Raw genomic sequence first — 427 nt, 5'->3', positions numbered from 1 at the left:
TGGACTTCCAGAACTATTTAAGCTCGGGTCCATTTGACGATAGAGCCAATCAAGAATCCTAGTGTTGCATATATTCCAGACTCAACTACTCCATGACTAGAAACGATAAGCATACAAATGATCCTCTCTGGGATGAGTTTGTCTGCCTTTGGGCTTCAACCAACAGGCCCAGGTCCATTCCAAAATCAAGAGACCCTTACCACGATCCACAAACAAGACCAAATATACCGGAGCCTGGGTTCAGCCTGGCATCAAAGGGTCGAACCTCGTTGAGCAGAATCCCACTTCTTCACAATTTTATATCACTACTACAGATTTTTTTGTGATTTTTCTAAAAAAAATTATAAAATTCCAACACATGAAGATTATATTAGCATCACGTTAACATTACGGTAAACAAAAAAAATTGTTAAATTAAATCCTGAAT

Source organism: Nuphar pumila, chromosome 7 (genome assembly GCF_984573655.1).
Source record: "Nuphar pumila chromosome 7, dmNupPumi1.hap1.1, whole genome shotgun sequence".
Lineage (NCBI taxonomy): Eukaryota > Viridiplantae > Streptophyta > Magnoliopsida > Nymphaeales > Nymphaeaceae > Nuphar > Nuphar pumila.
Note: the sequence above shows the minus strand (reverse complement) of the source record.